Here is a 21334-nt window from a genome sequence, read left to right as displayed (position 1 = left end):
CTGGTGATTTTGCCACTGCGGGGCCTGGTGACTTTGCCACTGCGGGGACCTGGTGATTTTGCCACTGCGGGGCCTGGTGATTTAGCCACTGCGGGGACCTGGTGATTTTGTCATTGCAGAGAACTGGTGATTTTGCCACTGCAGAGACCTTTTGATTTTCCCACCGCAGGGACCTGGTGATTTTCCCACAACAGGGACCTGGTTTGGATTTTTTTCACTGCAGTGTCTGGTGACTTTGCCACTGTGGTGACCTGGTGATCTTCCCACTGCAGGGACCTGGTGATTGTCCCCTGGTGGTTTTGCCCCTGCGGGGACCTGGTTATTTTGCCATTGCGGGGACCTGGTAATTTTCTCACGGTTACCTGGTAATTTTGCCACTTCGGGGCCTGGTGATTTTTCTACTGCGGGGACCTGGTGATTTTGCCACTGCGGGGCCTGGTGATTTTGCCACTGCGGGGGGACCAGGTTATTACACTTCAGAACAGTTAAAACACATGTAGATGGCGCCGCCTATAAATCTCCCAGACCATCAATTTTCATCCCAATATTCACGTTATTTCAGAAATTATTGGGAAAAAATCGTAATAAAAATGATACTTCTACACCCTGTATCTCCCAAACTAAGCATTTTAGGACATACGTACATTTTCTCGGACGTTCGTACATTTGTACGAACTTTTTTACTTATTTTTATCTGCAGAATAAGTTTCTGGAATACACCTAATATATATAATATACCTAACCACCCTGTATAGTAGAACTACAATTACAGTTGAGGGTTGGAACCTTTGGTGTTACACAGCAAAATAAAACACTAAATCACCACAATACACCAAAACACTTTTACTTTTACACTGGACGCGCGTTTCGCTAACCATGTTAGCATTAACAGCAGATGATTATAAACTGAACTTTTGAGTTTATAATCATCTGCTGATGATGCTAACATGGTTAGCGAAACGCGCGTCCAGTGTAAAAGTAAGTGTTTTGGTGTATTGGGGTGATTTAGTGTTTTATTTTGCTGATAGAACTACAAGTCTCAAAAATTATATTTATAAAGCATTACATTTTTACTGTATCTTGTATTTGTTCTTCTTTTTATTTTTTTCTAACAAAACTTTTAGTACCTACTTAGAGAAAATTGAGTCCTTTTTCTTTTATATTTTCTACCATTCCAATCAACTTCTTCCCAATTAATCCTCTCTTCCTCAGGATGAAATATTAGGCTTTATCACCGTTTATTAAAATGAACGGTCTCTCTTCTGCCCCCTTTTCCTTCCTCCGGGATAAAAGCGCGACTTCTTCCTCAGGAATTACTCTAATAAAAGCGATTAGTAATATTTTCGCCAGTTAAATTTTCCACAAAGTTAAGTTAACTCTACAGCACCCCGTTTGGCCTGAATATTCTCAAGCTTAAACCAATTACGTCACCCTGTTTGTTACAGTTCTCTGTTCTCCCCCTTTTTGTTACCCCTGTTTACCCTCCAGAATGTGTCACAGCAGCGTCTTTCGCGTGACAACGTCGCACTTCGCCTTCTCACCTTGAAAAATATTCGAGAAAATTTATCAATTGCTTTTACAATGAAGTAGTTAATTCTTTTGCAGAAATTTCTTAATATCATGGTTAGGTTTGTCTTCTTCTATGTCTCTCAATTCCTCGTGGGTACCAAGCTGTAATTTTTATGATCATTTTTAAATTTAAAAAAATAAGAAATTCACAAATTTATCACTTCAGTCAAATAACTATCTACTCAATATGTTTATTTTTTGTCAATTATGACAGGTATTGACTATTTCCATTCTTAATATCTTGAGAACGGTTCCTCGTTTTACCAAGAGTAATTTTTTACGTAAAAAAATCACGGAAATGTATATTTTTTTACTCAGTAGTTTTATACGGGTACAGAAGAAAAGTTATTACTCTTCCAAACAGTTAAAACACTTGTAGGTGGCGGCCCCTACAAATAGAAATCAGATTGACATTAAAATCAAATTTCTCATACGTATTATAAGTAATACGTAGTTTTGTAGTTTATATAATCAAAAAATATTAAATATAGACAAAGAAAAATAATTTTAATATTATATCTACAAGCTTGTGAGATACGTAATCAAAATTTAATATCCTGAAAATATAATTTGTTAGTGTATTCATGTATTTATCCGGGTCATGGCATATATTAAAATGAGCAAAGTAATGAATAAATAATCTAGCTGGAAAGCATCCTACAAAATTCATTTTGCCGTCAGTGAAAGAATTTTCATATACATCTGGTCTAAATTAGATGCACAGCTTAAGCTTCTTATTCAGTATTAAGAAAATAAATTCATATAAGATGATATAATCATACAAAGTAGGTTATTTTGACTAATAAGTTATAGCGTAACTAGAAATTTATTAAGTTAAATTACACTACCAAACTTAGGTTAACTACCAGGTATAATCGAGTAATATAGTAAAATTAAATTACTGTTTTGTTTGTAGAGTAGAATTAACAGAAAGCCTAATTTAAGTCCACAAAATTTTAATTGTAGGTTTGTATAAAAATAAGAAGTAAATAAATAAATGTATCTCATAGACTGACAGGTTATGAAAAATATTTAAACTACTACTGACTTTTTCCTACATAACAAAAATATATTAAATCACTAACATAAATTGTAAAATAACCAAAAAACTATTTTTACTATTATTTAATTGGTTAAAGATTGTGTTTTTTGCAAAAACAGACAAAATATAATAATTATTTTCTCTTTCAAAGAACTAACAGTGTATAAAGTTAAGAATGCATAGACAGAGGGATGTTAGGAGAAAACGAGATAAACCTTTTGCTACTCCAATGTCCGTTGTAGGGCATCACGGTCTACTTGTTCTATTCTATTCTGGGAATGGACCAGGGCAAGTCCCTTCGCGTTATCCAAAGGGAATTTTATCTTCCGAGGAACAGACCTAGAGGCTGCCCTATATGGGAGTGATACGAAATAACTCCTTCAAAATACTAGAGGGGGTCTCGTTCTGGTCTGGCGGTTCGATTCCGGGATTTATCCAAAAAACGAAGTTTGTTTTAGAGGAGAAAATAATTTGGAAAAATCATATAAAAAAATTCAAGTAGGACTGAATTTCATCTAAAAGTTAAAAAAATAGAATTGTTTATTACTAAAAATTTGGTTAGGATAGGTTAAAAACTTTATTTCTGCTCGCACGTTTTTTTAATTGCTTCCATTTTTGAAAATTGTTGTATTCCTTTTCATAAGTTATTCGGGATTTAAATGGAAGTAATTTGGATATGGCGTTTGTCGCCTCAGCCTAAATATCTGTTGGTAATTTACCTATTTCGTTTTGAGCCATTTCCGGCTCCAATTCAATCAGCAATCGACACGAAAGAGAATTAAAAATATTGACTCAAAACTGACAACTAAAGAGACAGCTTTATTTATTTGTCAAATTACATAGAAACCAACGTCAACCCAGCACAATATTTTTTCTACTCGTAATAAATTCCTTGAAATAATAATTTCTGAATATTTTTTAAAACGTAACTCTCTATGGCAAAAAAATGTTGTTTTATACACGACGATAAAATTGCATTATCGTCCCCCGAACGACGATAAAATACCATTTTATCGTCTTGTATAAAAAATAACTATTATTTGTTATAGATTTGCTTATTTTCTTCTCAAAGGATTGGACTATAAATAAAAAAAGAAGAGGTGTCATGTTTTTATACCCTCTCACAAAGATTTTACAAATGTAAGCTACCGCACGTCTTCCAGTCGGATTGAATTGTTAAAACAGACCTTCGAACGATACGGTTGTCGAATAAAATTTTATCGCTTGCCTTCGACACAACAGCGCGGTGGCAACAAAAAAGGATCGGGATAAGGGCATGGAAAATTTAATAATCTTCCTGGTACCTCTGCACTTTTACATCCCACATATTCCTGGATCCCCGGCACGAAAAGTGCTTTTACAGCTTCACAGAATAAAACGAGAGTGTATCTATGTATAGTGACAGCTGTGTACAAGGTTGCGGTTTTCGCAAAAACTACTTTATTGTGAATCCAAAGGTACCAGTAAGCTTAAAATATCACAACAATATTTGTTTAGACAAAAAAATTGTAACACAAAACTCAGCTGTCAAAACGAATGACAATGTCAGGAAATAAATAAATAAATACGGCAACTTGGTTTAACCTCGATTACGTAACAGTTTAATTGATATGAAATATAAAAACATAATTTATTAGTCTATGTTACCAATATCTTTGTTCAAACCAACAACTTTAATATTAAATTAATGAAATTTATAATAAGTTTCTCCATAGTATTAAAAAATTAAATTAGAAGAACAAAATGCAATTAGTATCTAATAATAAGCGAGGAACCGGCGACAGCTTGTTCGTTCTTTTTATTTATTAAAAACCCGTCCACGGAGGAGAATATTGTCTCCTTCGATGGCCATTACGGCGCGCGGTAGCGACGGGAAATTATTTAATTTTCCGGAAGGCGGCCTTAAAAGCTTTCGCGCCGCTAATTTGAAATTAGAGACGAGGCCCGGTCGGTTTGAAAGGGACCCGGAGCCTTCCGGCTGCATTAGTTCCTTTTCCAAGTAAAAGACGGTTTTTAAATTACATTCGAAAGCTGTGGGTCTTTTTTTACGTTTTGTACGTCTACGTTTATGTTCTGTGAAGACATATTTGCTCACATCATGGTGACATACACATAAAAATGTTTTGCTTCCCAAATGGAAACAAACTTAAAGCAGAGAGAGAACTCATAGACCTATAAGACTCAATCTATAACCTGGAATGAGGTTATGCTCCAACAGTTTAAGATACTTGAAATTAGTTGTAAGTAGTTGATACTCAGAACTTACGGCCGAGAAAAATAAAAGATTTTCCTTGATTTAAGTAAAAACAACTTTCGGACTGGGGTTTTTTAACAGGACACTGTCTCCTCAATGAACACATTACCAGATTGAAGCTAAGAAACAACAGCGAATGCAGATTCTGTGGGGAAAATGGGGAAACGGCAGAACATCTCATCACTGAGTGCGCCGAGACGACAACCATTCTTGTCATAAACTTTGGTACGACTGATATCGGAGATGGAGAAAACCTCTGTAAAACCGTCTCAGATACTGGCTTTTGTCAAAGCCCCCAGGCAGTATGGTTAGTTATACATACATACATACTGCCATTACTCGCTGACGAGTATTTGACACGCATCAGAAGATGGTCACGCAAGACGTTTTTTTCATGAACTTTTCTGTGACTGAAAAATCCGTGATGTTATCTCACTTCCGCACTCCGGACATTCAAAAATCTCATTGCTTTGTTGCTTCTTTACTTTTTGTCATTCCGTTCTATTTTTCATTCCGTTCTATGGTGAGCTGCCTCTTCCCACTCATTCTGCTTATTAATTCCCTTTAAGTTTTCGTGGAAAATATCCTTGAACCTTTTGAGTTGTCCACTACTTCCTCTTACCGTCTACAAGCTCACCATAAAGGAGAGATTTTGGTATGCGGTTTTCTTGCATTCTGCATACGTGACCAGCCCATCTTAAGCGGGACTTTGTAATCATGACTTCAATACTCTCGCAGTTAGCTTTTTCAAGGATCGATACGTTTGAGACATGATGGAACCATTTTATTCTTAAGAGTTGTCTAAGATGTCTCTGTTGCAACTTGTTTAATGCTTTCATGTGTCGGCGGTACGGCACCCAGGTTTCGCTTCCATATAACATGGTGGGAATTATTATCGCTCGGTACACCGCAAGTTTCGTTTTTGTGCTCAAGTCATGATTGTAGAAAACCCTGTCTTTTAATTTCCAGAATGCTCTTGAGGCGCTGCTAATCCTGTGCTGAATTTCAGAGTCGATATTGGCCTTTTCCGAAATCAAACTGCCGAGGTAATTGAATTCCGCTACATATTCCAACAGCTCATCTCCGATTTTTATAGCATTGATGTGATCTTCCGGGGGAGTGCACATGATTTTAGTTTTATCGATGTTCAGCTTAAGTCCCAAGGCCTCGTATGCCCATGTATATGTGTTCAACATTTCTTGCAATTGCTGTAACGTATTTGCAACTAGAGCACAGTCATCAGCGTATTGAAGTTCTGTGATGAATTTTGTACGTGTTTTTGTGTTTTTTGAGTCTTTTTATGTTGAACAGACCGCCGTCGTATCTGTATCTAATGCCCAAACCTCTCTCCTGCAGTTTGCTGTCCACTATAATGGAGAGCGCTGCCATAAATATATTGAATAGGAGAGGCGCTAAGACGCATCCTTGCCTAACGCCTGTGTTTGTTAGGAAGGGATCGCTCAGTGATCAATGATATGACACTCTTGATCTGTTGTTGTTATGGAGGCTTTTACACACTGTAAGAAATTTGATGGGTACTCCGAACTTTTTCATAATTGTCCAAAATGCATCTCTGTTCACAGAGTCGAAGGCTTTTGTTAAATCGATGAATGCAACGTAAAGTTTAGACTGCTGCTCCTTTACTTTTTTCTGTAGTTGCCGGATGGAGAATATGGAATCGACGGTACCGCGGTTGGTGCGAAAATCCGTTTGCGATTCTGGGAGGATTTTTTCTATATGTGGGTGCAGGCGGTTTGACATAATTTTTGTAAGAATTTTTCCTCCGATAGCCAGTAGTGAAATTCTTCGGTAGTTTCCGCAGTCTGATGCACTTCCTTTATTCTTAAATATATTCACTATATTCGCGTTGCAAAAGTCCTGAGGTAACTCTCCGCTTTCCCATATGACATCGAAGAGAGCCTTAAGATGACCAATAAGTTCTTTACTTGCAGACTTATAGATTTCCGCGGGAATCGCGTTACAGCCAGCTGATTTGTTGTTTTTAAGCTGTTTTATGGAGTCCTTTATTTCGTGGTTTGTTATTGGAATGTCTAATACATCGAGGCTGTTATACTGAGGTATTATGTTGAGTGCTTCCATATTGGAGTTGTTTACTTGTTTAAGGATATGGCTGTAATGCTCTTTCAGCAGTTTCTGATTGCCCTTTCCAGCAGTTACGATTTCGAACTTCCTAAAAGAGGAAGAGCAAATCAGAAAGTTTTGACTATTCCTATCTTAATTGCTTCAGAATGGTTCTGAATTGGAATCTTAAAAAGTACCTAACTCTCCGATAGTTTTCTAATAATATCTGACAGTTTTCTGGTGAAACTTCAAGACGTACTATTCTCCAAACTAAATTAGAAAAAGAACAAGAAAACCTCTAACTGAATCGAGAAAAAAAAGGAGACAATTAGGACTTTAGTTCGTCCTCGACGAAACGAAATATAATTTTTCGAGCTGGTGCGGCCGTACGTTTCTGAAGTAAAGAAGCGCGCCAAATTGATTTAGACGAGACGACACGGAGCTATGGACTAATTAAATTACGGGATAATTTAAATTGCTGCGAAATTTTCCGTGAAATTGGACCTTGTCGTCGTGTTAAAGAGAGGCCAAAGCGTTGGGAATTGAATAGAAGAAGCTATAAGAATACTTTTAAGTTCCTTTGAGAGATAAACATAATTTTTGTGTGTATGATTGGCATTTTTGCTATAAATTGTGTTTAATATAAACGAAAATTTTTAAATTATCTTTAGTTCGGTGATTGAGAAATAAACATAATTTTGGTGTATATGATTGCCACTTTCTTATTCCTTTACAAGAACGACTGACACTAACTAAATCATAAAAATGTAAGTCTTTGTCTGAGGGGTAGGCAACCTTAATAGTATTTTAAGGAAAAATTATTATATTTTCTTTTCAATATCGGAATAATACTGGGTGTTCCATTTAAAATAAACGTGTAACTTGCTTTTAACAGTGACCGATGTTTGATATTAATTTTGTCTCACACTTTTTGTAGTTAATTTTGAATTTGGTTTATCGTATTATGATTATTAATTACAAAATATCGGGTTATACAGGGTAAATTAAAATTTAGGCAGCTTTTATTGGAATTTAAAATATATTTTTCAGTTTTAAAAGATATTCAGAAATTATTATTTCAAGGAATTTATTACGAGTAGAAAAAATATTGTGCTGGGTTGGCGTTCGTTTCTATGTAATTTGACAAATAAATAAAGCCGTCTCTTTAGTTTTCAGCGTTGAATCAATATTTTTTAATTTTTTTTCGTGTCGATTGTTGATTGAATTGGAGCCTGAAATGGCTCAAAACGAAATAAGTAAATTACCAACAGATATTCAGGCTGAGGCGACAAACGCCGTATCCAAACTACTTTCATTTAAATACCGAATAACTTATGAAAAGGAATACAAAAATTTTCAAACATTGGAAGCATTGAAAAAACGTGCGAGAAGATATAAAGTTTTTAACCTATACTCGCTGTTAAAGCATCATTTAATCTACCCTTGCGGTTAAAGTACTATTGTATCTACTATTTCTGATAGATATAAGGCAATTTTAACAGTTGTTATGGAAAAAAAGGTTATTTAACTTCCAAATTTAATATTTTAACCTGTTTCTATCAAGAAACACGTTCGATTTCAATTAACTGCTGAGAAAATTAAGCAAACCCGTCCCGTCCCGAGCAGACAGTTCGCTCTAAAAGCTTTCTACGACGCTCTCAAAGCGAAAAAGTAACTATAATTTCATAACGGCTCTAATTCGCTCCTTCGCTCGCTAACTTTTGTTCTCCTCGCTAATTTTTTTCTTTTTCTTTCTTGCAGGTACGTTCGCTGACTCGATTTTCGCCCGTAGAATACGACCAAACGAAACCTTTTAGTAGTAAGTAATATCGTTGCTTTTGAAATTGAATCTAGGTGCGCTACGGGAATGGAGGTGTTTTAGAGATTTAATATTTGTTCTGCCGTTAGTTTAACTCAGCTGGAAAGGAGATATCTGCTTGCAATGTCGTGCAATATTGCACGGTTTAGATTGTTCTTTTCTACGATTGTGTTTGAGATACTGTTACAAGAATTGATCGGGATAGCTGAAGTTTAAATTTGAAAATGCTAGATAATTTGGTACTTGTAAACAGATACGAAACAATTTTTCTGTCCTAAACCCAAGTAGCAATATAATTTTTAGAAGGTTGTATAAGAAATTATAAGATATATTTTACAGAATATCAAAGCATTTAATAATGTCCTACAAAACAAATATATTGGTACTATAATCTATACTAATATATAAAATCCGTAAGTGACTGACTCACTGATTAATCACGATCCTGCTCAAACCACTCAATGTAAGAAGCTCAATTTTGGCATACAGGTTGAGTCTAGGGTGTAGAGTTTCGATAAGAAGGGATTTTTCGAAATTCCAGTTCCAAGAGGGTGAAACCATCCCTCAAATATTACAATATTTTTTATTTAAACAACGGTCAAGTTTCCGAAAAAACGTCTAAACACGTATATTTTATTTTGTTTTTTTACACATTTTAAGATTTTTTAAAAATGTATAGAGGGTATTTCGAAAAATCTGGTCATTGATTAATCACGCTCCTGCTTAAAGCGCTTGACGTAAAAAGCTGATTTTTGGTTAACGGATTGAGTTTAGGGTGTAGAGGTTCGATAAGAAGGGATTTTTTGAAACTCGAATTCTAAAGGGGTGAAACCACCCCTCAAATATTAGAATATTTTTTACTTAAAAACCGGTTTCCTTAAACACGTATATTTTATTTTGTTGTTTTACGTATTCTAAGATTTTTTAAAAATTTATACAGGGTGTTTCATAAAATATGACCATTGAGTAATTACGGTTCTGCTTAAACTGCTTGACGTTTAAAGCTGATTTTTGGCAAACGGATTGACTGTGGGGTGTAGAGGTTCGATAAGGAGGGTTTTCTCGAATCTCAAATTCCAAGAGGGTGAAAACGCCCCTCAAATATTACAATATTTGTTATTTAAAAAACGGTTAGGTTTAAACGGGAAAACGCTTGGACATCACGCATAATTTATTTTGTTTTTTTACATATTTTGAATTTTTTTTAAAAAGCATACAAGGTGTTCCAAAAAGTTGAGTAATTGACTAACCAGGATTCTGCTTAAACTGCTTGACGTTAAAAAGCTTATTTTTGGCAAACGGATTTTTCGAAAGTCAAATTTCAACGAGATGAAACTACCCCTCAAATATTACCAAGTTTTCTATATATTTTTTTACACATTTCACAATTTTTCGCAAATTTAGAGAGAGCATTTAAACAAAAATATGTCTATTAGACGAACGCTGCAAAACTCTGCGAGAAAATTTTATCCAGTTTGTATGTTAATGGAAATTCTTGCTTTGCTTTATCATCACCATTACAAATGATTAATTCGACGCGAAGCCCCTCCGAACAACGCGTTTTATTCGCAATAAAACGTTTACTAAAAACAAACAGTACTTAAGACAACCCTATACAACTGTTATAGAATAATTCAGTCCTTTTGGAATCCCATTCTCCTAGTTTGTCCCTCCTCACACCTCCTCACCGTTTACGGTCTATTAGCCCGTAATTCGCAAGACAAACACCGCCACAGCCCGATTCCGGAGGGCTAAAATAACAGAAACAAACTGTAATCCGATTTGGAGCGGGCATTCCGGCACCCGGAACTAATCCGGACCGACGATATACATATACACGGGACAGCTGCATTTTTAACTAACTCCGGGCTGCCCGGAGGATCGCGGCTTGTTCCGCGATTTAATCCAGCGGAATTTGGAAAAATTCTAGCTGGGATTACAGAGTTCTTTGTGTCTTTTAAGCGGTGATATTAAGGAGGTGGGTTTTCTAATTTTAAACTGGAGGATTTTGGAGTTTTGTGAAGGAATAAAAGTGGTAGAGAGTTTAAGATTGAAGTTAAGCTAGTTTTCTTTAAAAAAGCCTGTGTATTTAGTCGCTGAAAGTAAAGTTAACAAACCTACGGATTAGGTTTCTTGAATGTAAACATTTTAATGGACTTTCCATAAAATCAATAAAATGAAGAATATACGAAATAATGTACATGTTCTGATTTCTTTTGAAAATCGACATCTATGAAACTATGAACCCTTCCTGGTCACAAACGGTACATTGTGAGACAGGAAATTGTAGAGAGAAACAAGCCCTATAACATAGGATACAACATTTTAATGAACAGTACTTTCCATAAAATCAATAAAATGAAGAATATACGAAATAATGTACATGTTCTGATTTCTTTTGAAAATCGACATCTATGAAACTATGAACCCTTCCTGGTCACAAACGGTACATTGTGAGACAGGAAATTGTAGAGAGAAACAAGCCCTATAACATAGGATACAACATTTTAATGAACAGTACTTTCCATAAAATCAATAAAATGAAGAATATACGAAATAATGTACATGTTCTGATTTCTTTTGAAAATCGACATCTATGAAACTATGAACCCTTCCTGGTCACAAACGGTACATTGTGAGACAGGAAATTGTAGAGAGAAACAAGCCCTATAACATAGGATACAACATTTTAATGAACAGTACTTTCCATAAAATCAATAAAATGAAGAATATACGAAATAATGTACATGTTCTGACTTCTTTCGAAAATCGACATCTATGAAACTATGAACCCTTCCTGGTCAAAAACGGTGCATCGTGAGACAGGAAGGACAGAATTTTTTGAAAAAAAAATTGTAATTTTTTTTAGTTTTTAGTTAAAAAAGCATAATTTCTGGATAACATGGCAACATAGGTAGTAGATTAATTTTACAAGAAAGAAAACCCAGAAAAGATCCAGTTCTCAAAATTTAAGAAAAAAATATATTTTTTTTTGGATATTTTCAAAGTAAAACAACTCGGTTATTTTGGACTTATTTGAAAAACGGTAAAAAGAAAATATGTTTCTTTTATTGAGATCTACCAGTCCTGAAAATATTTGCCCTTATTAGAGACTCACCCACTGTATATTTTTAAGATCCTTTTCAAAATTAGTTTTACTTCAAGAAAACTACTAAATCAGTCTTTCAGAAAATACGCGTGTGACACCAGAGGAAGCCTTCATCCGCGACAAATTCCTGATAGATGGCGTTTTCCAGATAAGCCCTGCGAAAATCTCTTGGATGGACGGTTGGCAATTTAAAGGAAAAAGAAACGCATTACGGGGCGTGAGACAGTCCGCACGGCTTGTCTAAATAAATCCTAAATAGCGCAGATAAAACTAATAGCGGATAGAGTGAAAATAAAGAACGCCAGTGCAGAGAAAGGTTCTTTTTTTTGCTCTCTGCGCGAAGAACGTGAATCTTTTTTTATGGACAGCTTAAGTTGGGACGTGTGAACTTACAATGGCGTTAGATAGAGTGTATTTTTCTTCTATTAAAGGTATATATCATCCTAGGAAATATATCAGCTACCGTGTGAAACACAGATATGTACAGGGTCCTGCAATAGTGCGTCGGGTATCTGTAGTTCCTAGAATTGAGAATGAAAACTTGAGAATTTAGTTTAAGTGCAAACCTAAAGTATGTACGATGATATATACCGGGTGTTGGCATTGTCGATCGGGACATAGGAAATCCCATGTAAATTTTAATGGAGCCAATTATTGGCTTCCCTAATTATTTTAGAGAATAATTCTATTTAGGTTCATTGAAGAGCACTAAAACCCACATTCAAAAGAATAACTTTAGATATTTTTGATTAGCTCGTTTACGAGTTATCGCCGATTTCTTTTTAAATATTTCACCTTTCTTATGACCCTGTATTTACTTAGGAGCACAAGTCAAGGTAAAAGATAACTGTCAAATGAAGTTGTAATTTCATAAATTTATCTATTTAGTGCTTTATTATTATTATTAAAAACTCATACCTACATCGAAAATATTAGCCATGAATTACACTACCGAAGAAAAAGTATTGATGATTAAATAGTATTATCAAGGAAATAGTTATCAAAAGGTGTGGGACATGTTTGCTGCACTGTATCCGAATAGACCGATACCTGGAAAATCTACAATCGCAAGGAATATCCAGAGATTTGTGACCAAAGGTACCCTAATAAATAACGGCAGATGTCAAGCAAGGCAGGAACAAAGAGAAGATGCAAGAAATGATACCGACTTGGAAGTTTTATTGTGCGTGGAAGAGAACGATGGAAAGATCAGCACAAGGAAACTTGAGGATGAAATAGGAATAGATCACACTACAGCGTTTCGAATTTTGAAACGACATAAATACTATTCCTTCAAATATGACAAGCACCAAGAGCTACGAGATGGGGACGAAATACGGCGGCAGGCGTTTTGTTTTGATATGATGAGCAAACACGGATAGGGAATTTTTAAAAAACATATGTTTCACTGACGAATGCACGTTTACCTTAAATAATGAACCCAATGTTTAAAATTATCGATATTCGAACAAAGAAAACCAACACAGGTTTGTCGAAACAAGGACGCAATATCCACAGAAAGTAAATATTTGGGCAGGGATATTCGGACACAATATTATCGGGCCATTATTTCTTACGCGAAATTTAAATGCAGAATATTATTTGGAACTACTCGAAAATCATATTTTACCTGCTTTACATGATGCCGCTAGGGAAAATCAGGAAGTTTGGTACCAAAGTGTTAGTGGATTGTGAAGATTTTTTTTAAATGAAACACCTTGTATATTATTGCATTTTTGGCTTTCTTTCAGGTCACTTTACATAATCCTAAGATATGAGTAAATATATTTCGATAGTTTAAATTAGTTTAAAAATATATATTTTTCAGCCTTTCTTAATTGTTAAAAATACAAAAACTATAATATTAGGTATTTACTTTAAAAGGTCTGTACTTACTTGGCTGTAAATATGGTTCTCGTAAATTATACAGGATGTTCAAAATTCTACGCCAAACTTTCTAAAATTTAAAATATTTTTTATTGGTTTTTTTAAGGAACACTCTCTATATTATTTTTTATTAGATGGAGATTTAAAAAATTAACATTTTTTATATTGTTAGTTCTTGTTTACTAGTGACTTTTATCAGGTAGTAATTGTAATTTTTGAAGTTTCACTTGGTATAATGTCCTCTTAACAAAACGTCAACGGTTTTTATAGACGTATCTATTTAAAAAAACTAAAGTGTTCTCGAATAGCTGCATTTAAATATTTTAAATAGTTTTTTGTTTACTCTTTGTATTACTGTAAAAAAAATTGTAAAATTCTCTCAAATTTTTTTTAGGAAAAAACTCATAGCACCCCTAAATATATTTGCACTTATTTAAGCTTCACATTCACATCTTGGTAAAAGAACGATCTTTGATGAATAATCGAACTAGTTCTAGGCTCGACAACCGGAACTGAACTCTACAAACTCGTATTTTATCGAAAGAACAAATCTATGTCAGCACAGAGGTAGGTGTTCGGCGAAAAATCCGCCAAACTTTTCGCTGGAAACTTCCCACCCAGGGCGCGCACTAAAAAGAGATTATATAAAATATAGCGGCCGCCTAACTTTCAATCTGGAAGTTTTCACATGGCCGAGAACAGCCAGTGAGGGAGTTCGTATATTTCAATTCTTTTTCCCGCGCCTCACTCCAGTGGCGTCTCAGTTTTGAGGGGTAAACGCTGCGACGTACCGTGCTGGCAACTGTTACTTTTGGGTCGGCATTTACATGTGTGGAAGTAAATCGCATAGGGATCTAATTAAGTCGGAGTGAGAGAAATGCGACGGTGTGCTGTTTCGGCGTTGCCGGTACGCCTTTCCCTCTCAAGTAAAGTAAAATCACGATCGCAAACCGCTATTTTTAAAAGACTTTTTTTTCAAGAGATACCTAGATAAAATCATTAGATATGTTTCTGAGCAATTGAAATGGAATTATAAGGATATCGTTAGGTGTCATTTTTTTATAACGAGGAAACGTCTGTAACCGCGATAATTTAAGAACTCAACTTTTTAATTCATAACAGGCCATAACTCAAGAACCGCTTTAGATATTGAAACTTTTTTTTTATTTTTAAGATCGGATATTTTACAATATGTTTACATAAGAAAAATTCGATAAGGTTTTTCCATTCAAAAATTGTAAACAATCCATCCATTTACTTTTAGAGCATAGCAAATTTCAGAAATCGTGTAATTTTTTTATTGATAAAGATTTTCACACACTGTCTACAAAGAAAACACAGCAGAAATATTAACAAAGTTCTTGAAAAAACTACAATCTATTATTTCTAATAGATTTCGTGATATCGATTTTTCAATTCAGAGTTTTAATAGCGCGACCACTATCGAACACCCACTCAATTCCACTAATTTTTACCAAAAATGCAAGTGTTTCTAGCTTGCACTTAAAAAAATTCAAGCTATAGGGAAAATTACAACGACTCGTTAATGAATAAACAAATTAAGTATCACGAGACGTAATTAAATTGTCAAGCCGAACGCATGACGTACACCTCTCTCTAGAACTTTAAGTACTGACAGAGGTATTGATTGGGTCGACCGGTCAACTGCGACAAATCTGCTATATCCCCTTCCCGTCTCTCAGCGATGTGCACAGTTTCTCCGTTTATTTCATACGTTTGGCAACGTGTTTACTGTCCTCTCTTTGTTCAGTACATTATAAACGCCAATTGTACTCTTCTTACATACGGAAATCTTGACCCAAGACTAACCTTTGCCAGCCCTTAGTATAAGGTCTATACGAGTATTGTGTTTGTCCCTGTACCCTGTACCGACTTGTGCAGGTCCTTGATAGGACGGAAGCATAGTTCATCCGGTTCTAGACTTGATTTCGCTTGATAAAGAGCCCCGCATTGACATATTATGTGCACTGCTGTTTTAGAATCTTTATCGCAAAGTCTACAGCAAAAACTTCCTTGACACAGGTTTGAGTTTGTTCAGGTAGAATTTGATAGCTATAGGTCCTGTCAAAAGACCTGATATTCCTGCTCAGTATTAGTAGTTCCTTGTTGGTTTTAGAATTTCTGTGATAAAAGCCTTGCTATAGCTGTGTCCCTCTCTGTTTTCCAGTGAATATTCTGCTTTTCCCTGATCCAGAGTTGGCGTGCATATAATGTAGGCAAAAAGAATTTGCTTACCTCAGACAAAATCATTTTTTTTTAATTTTATTATATTATATTCAACTCATTACTAATCAAAGAAATATTTGGAATAAGCATTCTTTATTTTATTTTGATTCTAGGGGTAAGATATGCATATTTGAATTATTTTAAATTGTGTAAGAAAGAGATAGAATAAGGAAGTAACTCAGTGATGCCAGATCTGAAATTTTTCCCCCAATATTGATTACTTATGCAATTTATTTATTTTGGTAATTTTTGACTAGCTTGTTTTGATTGGCACTGCACGCGCCACTGTCTCACACACACACACGCCGCTTTTTTCTCGCCATTTAAACGGAAGATATAGAGAACGGGTGTGATTTATGGAATTTAATAACGTATTGTGTTTTTCTGGAATTTTCCAGGCGCCGTGTTTAGCGCTTCGCGCTGTTATTATGACCGTTGAAAGTGGGAAATTCATTTTTTTTATTGTTCTAAAAGAGTACAAAACAGCATGGCGAAATTAAACTTTTTCCTGTGTTATTTAAAATTGTTTCTGCTAGATTGTTTCGTACAAACAATTCGAGCTTTTTCTTTGAATGTTGACGACGAAATTTGATGTAAACAGAAATCAACAAAATTGGTTGCACTCTCTTTGAATACCTTACTCTAATGTATTCTAATACAGTATTGGCCAAAAGTGGATGAACCAATACCAATAATTGCGAAGAAAATCAGATTTGAGGTGTTAAATATCAAAATTATATTATGTACCTTTGTATGTTAAAAGTTTAATACATTCTCACCAAAATACTACAAACAAATATAAATTCTTCTGTTAGCCTTATCATTTATAGATAAGAATTGGCAAATATTGCTTTTTTGTCTTGGACAAAAATAGATGAACCAAATATTTTTAAAAATCGTTAGTTTCATTTGTTCTGCTTTTATGAACAAATGCGATTTAAAAACATTTGAGCTCTTGTGATATATCATGCCACGTGGAATTAACTTGTCTGCAGATCTTAAGTTGCCAGTAGTGAATGCTTTTAAGGATGGTTTAAAGCAATCGGAAATCGCTAAGCAATTACGCCTTGGAAAATCAGCGGTACATTATATTTTAAAGAGATATAATGAGAGAGGAGATGTCTCTATAAAAAGAAAACCAAGACGACCTAAAAAAGTTGGTCCCAATATGATAAAAGCCATAAAACGAATTTCTTCACAAGATCCATTTTTGCCGTCAACGAAGATAAAAGCAAATCTTGAAGAAATGGGCTATCCACCAGTGAGTACAAGGACGATCCGACGTAAATTAGTTGACCAGAAGTTGTTTTCCCGAAGACCCGCCAAGAAACCACTGCTATCAAAATAAAATTTGAAGGCCCGATTAGCATTTGCCAACGAATATCAAAACTGGACTGTGGCACAATGGAAAAAAGTTTGTTTTAGTGATGAATCAAAGTTTAATTTGGTATTATCAGATGGAATTCAACATGTAAGAAGACCTCCCAACACACGATTGCTACCAAAGTACACGCGACCCACTGTAAAACATGGTGGGGGCTCAATCATGGTATGGGGGTGTTTTTCTGGGTATGGGATGGGGCCTCTCCATAAAACTGAGGGCATAATGGATCGGTTTGGCTACAGAGACATTTTACAAAACCTTTTAGTGCCTTATTTGGAGGAAAAAATGCCAGTTGTACACTACTTCCAACATGATAACGACCCGAAACATGCCTCACAATTGGTTAAAAGGTTTTTGGAAGATGAAATGGTGACTGTTCTCAAATGGCCATCGCAATCCCCAGACCTGAATCCAATAGAAAATTTATGGGAAATTTTGGATCAACACATTAGGACCAAATTCTACAAAAATAAGCAAGAATTATTTGCAGCTTTGGAAGAGTCTTGGAAAAATATAGATTTTTCTATAATTGAAAATCTTCTGGGATCCATGCCTAAGCGATGTCTGAAAGTAATTAAGAATAAGGGTTATTACACTAAGTACTAGTAAATTATAAGTTAATTTTTCAGTTATTGTTAACATGAGATTTTTTTTTATTAAATATATATTTTGTTCATCTACTTTTGTCCAATAGTTTTTTCAATTTAAATTTTTTGCTACCTTATTAAAGCACATTTTAAAAAAACAATGCTATTTATTTTTATAGCACTGACACTAGACTTCAAGTAAATATAGTTCAAATTTTAATTTTAAACATATTAGGAAAAACCCATTATTTTAACAAAGTTCTTTCACTTATGGCCAATACTGTATCTAAATTATTGACAATTTTAGTCAAAATAAGTATTTTGTTTAATAATAGCAGGCACACAACACTGTCCTAAATACTATTATTTTAATACCCTTATTTAAATGAAAATTCCTTTCTCTATTCCTTTGAATTTCACAAAATGAAATAATCACTCTCTTCGACTTCGAAGCAACACCATTTCCATTGTTTTTCCATCGACAAAGAAACGTCGTCGGCGGGAAATTTTCTAGCTCGTAGCGGGACATCGACATTTTCTAATGTAAATAGCGTCCGTCTATGTATAATTCTATCGACGACGTATTGTCGTACGGTCTTTGTCTTTCGAGTCTCGGCAGAATCGGCGACAGCCGTTCAAACCGAGACGAAATTAGGAATGTTTCGCAAATATCGATATTTAAAATTATCGATATCGATATATAAAAATATCGATACGTGAAATATCGATATCAGTTTTTTTAACAGGTAATATAATAATTGTTCAGTTTGTCAGTCTTGCCTGTTCAGTCAAAATGTATCAAACAAAATAATGTAATTTTAAAAAATTGTTTAGGGATATTTAATTATTATTACCAAACGATAGTATTATTTTCATAATTAGTTTTGGACGCAACAGCAAACGGAGACAAAAATACGAATGTTTTGTAAATATCGATATATAAAATTATCGTTATCGATACATAAGATTCTCGATATCGATATATAAAATTGTCTTTATCAATATATAGAATTATCGATATCGATATATAAAATTGTCTTTATCACTATATAGAATTATCGATATCGATATATAAAATTATCGATATTGATATAAAAATATCGATAACGATTTTTTTAATAGGAGGATAATTTTTGGCGTTATTGTGAGTAACAATATTCCATGTTAAGTTTTGTAGACACAATTGTTAGTCGATACTGAAACTATCGATTTTTTTCCCAAATTACAACATCCCTAGACGAAGAAGCGCCGAAAGGAGCAGACTTAAATATTGAATAATTCAGGAATTATTCAGTATATTTTGTTCGAAGTCGGTAGGAAGGAAAAATTGTAAGATTCGACCGCATACGGAACACGCGTCTCTGGATTAATAAAAGATGTGGGCGGGCCGCGACGCAAACGTGTCTTGTCTTTCAATTTTAAATTTCCCTCCTTTCGCATTCCATTGATTTAAAATTGTTCTACGTAACGTAATACTTGTTTTTACAATCGTTCGTTTCTATTTAATAGAGAGTCCATTTCACTAGTCCAAAAAAGGAGCAAAATAAGCGTTCGGCATTTAACGTTTTATGTTAAAATGACTAGGTATTTTTATACAAATGAAGAGGAAAATTAAAGATAAAAGATTATATATCCATATTGTAGCACATTTTAGACAACCTCTTTATTTTTAAGACTTTGATGGTCAGTCATCAACAAAATATTCCTTATGTTTGGACTAAATTTTTCCTGAAACTACTACATCTTACCTTCTCGTTTATGGTCCCCTTTAACGAGCGTATTGCCCTTTGTACGCAATCGGGTATCGACGATCCCGGCAAATATTTGACGTTAGGCCACCTTTGTCATCCCCCCTCCCCTATAGCCCTTCTGTCAGAAATTAGGGCCTTACCTACATCTCCATTTAGCCTAATTAATTGCACATGGCGGACGTAATTAAAATTAACGCCCACGCGTAACTGTAATAACTCTGAGGTGATAGGGATGGGCAGGTAAAGGAAGACCCCTTTTATAACATATATTTTCATTATTATTTATTATGAACAGTACAGTGGTGATAGACTCTTAAACTATTTTCAATATTTTTTTACAAACCTGTAGAAACTTGAACATGACATTGATCAACTATTCTTGAAAAATATTTCTGTTTTGTTCGAAAAAAAAGGAAATTTCTTTCGCAAACTTTTCTTACAGCTTCTATGTCAGAAACAAGAATCTATAAGGGCTGAAGGTTGGGTATGAGGAATTTCCATATGGAAATTACTTATGTCGCATACGATCGGGTGTCGCCGTCTCAAAAATACGAAATGAAGATGAAAAAACCGGAGGAAAGATTGAGATATTGGGTCGGAAAACATATTCGAAAATGCGACGGGACAGGGTTTTCATTTCCCGGGGCATAAATTTTACCGTAATTGATTTTTTTCTCTTCTAAAGAAGGGAGAAGAATATCAATATAGGGATACGGGCGGTTTTATAAGCTTATTAGAACTTTGTAAGTATAAAATAGGATATTGTTTGATTAGGGGTGAAAATGATACGTCTTGTGGCGAGGCTATATGTTTAAAACAAAGGTTTAAAATAACGAATGTTTTACAAACTTGTACTGAATCTAGAGGGAAGACCGTCTAGAGAACTGTGATCAGTTTGACAAAACAAAACTGTCAATTTACCTACTCTAAAAATATTTACAAATTAGTAAATTTTTTAGAGTGTATAAGTATAAAATCAGTAAATTTACAAAATAAAAATTGATATACAGGTTGTTAACTGGACAGTTACTTATAGGGGAACAGAATGGCAACACTGCCTATTGAGAACGCATGCACTTATAGGGATTTCTGCCGACTCGTCCCGTCGCGTCGTCTATAGACGAACGGGCCGAGGTTGGCATATTTCAACCATAAAGCTCTTGCCGCGAGTAGTAAATAAATTATCAACCTGTATATACAGCAATATATAATATTTTTACATAGCTTCATAAAGTAATGTACAATCAAACATCAAAAATTAATAATTTCATCTTCTTTCACACAGATAAGAACTACCATTTGATCAAAAAAAAAGACGGCTGGGGAATGACAATCGATGACAATTTTTGCGAGGTTTTTGCGATTTTATTGCTCGTGAATTAATTTCGGGAGACGATAATGCAATTTTATCGTCGTGTATAAAACAATATTCACATTCATAATTTTCCATAGCGAGTTACGTTTTAAAAAATATTCAGAAATGATTATTTCAAGGAATTTATTACGAGTAGAAAAAATATTGTGCTGGGTTGGCGTTGATTTCTATATAATTTGACAAATAAATAAAGCTGTCTCTTTAGTTGTCAGTTTTAGTCAGAATTTT

The 21334-nt window shown here is 34.6% G+C and overlaps 1 protein-coding gene across 3 annotated transcripts in view; it reads left to right on the top strand.

Moving 5' to 3' along the window:
• LOC115878963 (Krueppel-like factor 7) overlaps positions 1 to 21334 on the top strand; it is a 441498-nt gene that overhangs the window by 272743 nt on the left and 147421 nt on the right. The window contains exon 1 of one of the 3 annotated variants that reach the window (XM_030895572.1): positions 8730 to 8766. The exons of the other annotated variants lie outside the window; for them this stretch is intronic. The gene's annotated coding sequence lies outside the window, so the exon portion shown is untranslated. Of the gene's footprint in view, positions 1 to 8729; positions 8767 to 21334 lie in introns of those variants that run through there. 3 annotated transcript variants of the gene reach the window in all.

This window comes from Sitophilus oryzae, unplaced genomic scaffold, assembly GCF_002938485.1.
Source record: "Sitophilus oryzae breed Bouriz unplaced genomic scaffold, Soryzae_2.0 scaffold_154_pilon_pilon, whole genome shotgun sequence".
Taxonomy (NCBI): domain Eukaryota; kingdom Metazoa; phylum Arthropoda; class Insecta; order Coleoptera; family Curculionidae; genus Sitophilus; species Sitophilus oryzae.
Note: the sequence above shows the minus strand (reverse complement) of the source record. Positions and strands in the feature narration are given on the sequence as shown.